The sequence below is a fragment of the Amphiura filiformis genome, chromosome 14 (assembly GCF_039555335.1).
Source record: "Amphiura filiformis chromosome 14, Afil_fr2py, whole genome shotgun sequence".
Lineage (NCBI taxonomy): Eukaryota > Metazoa > Echinodermata > Ophiuroidea > Amphilepidida > Amphiuridae > Amphiura > Amphiura filiformis.
In genome coordinates, this window is record NC_092641.1 from 7,381,058 (window position 1) to 7,381,572 (window position 515).

A 515-nucleotide genomic window follows, 5' to 3' on the forward strand; every position below is an offset into this window, starting at 1 on the left:
CGCGCAAAAGTCATCAGCTCATGTGAATTCCTCAACGTATTTTGACTAGTATGGATACACAATAATATGAAATATCACGTAAAGCACACCTTGACAGGAATATGTAGGTAAATCAAAACATTGAGTACTCACCGCGGATGGCAGATATACCGGACAGGAAATATATTGTCAAAAGTAGCGTCATGGTCCGCATGTCGTCTGCTATAGTATCGTCTGCTTCGAACATAAAATGTATTGTCTGTGTCAACAATCGTCGAGAAGGCGCCAAAATTTCATCGGCAGACGGTAATACACTTTTCCACCCGCGTAGCGTTGGAGATGCCACTTGTATAGAGGATCTCTTTATGATAGATTCTGAGACCGGTGTTGAGCCACTACGGTGTAGCGTCAAGGCTTATTAATGATTCAAAATGAAGGCGTCATCAAGTATTCATTAGTTTGCTGCACGCCAAGCATATGAGACCATAATAGTATGAGACAGAGATGCTACTCCTGTAGACAAACGGCAGACGATG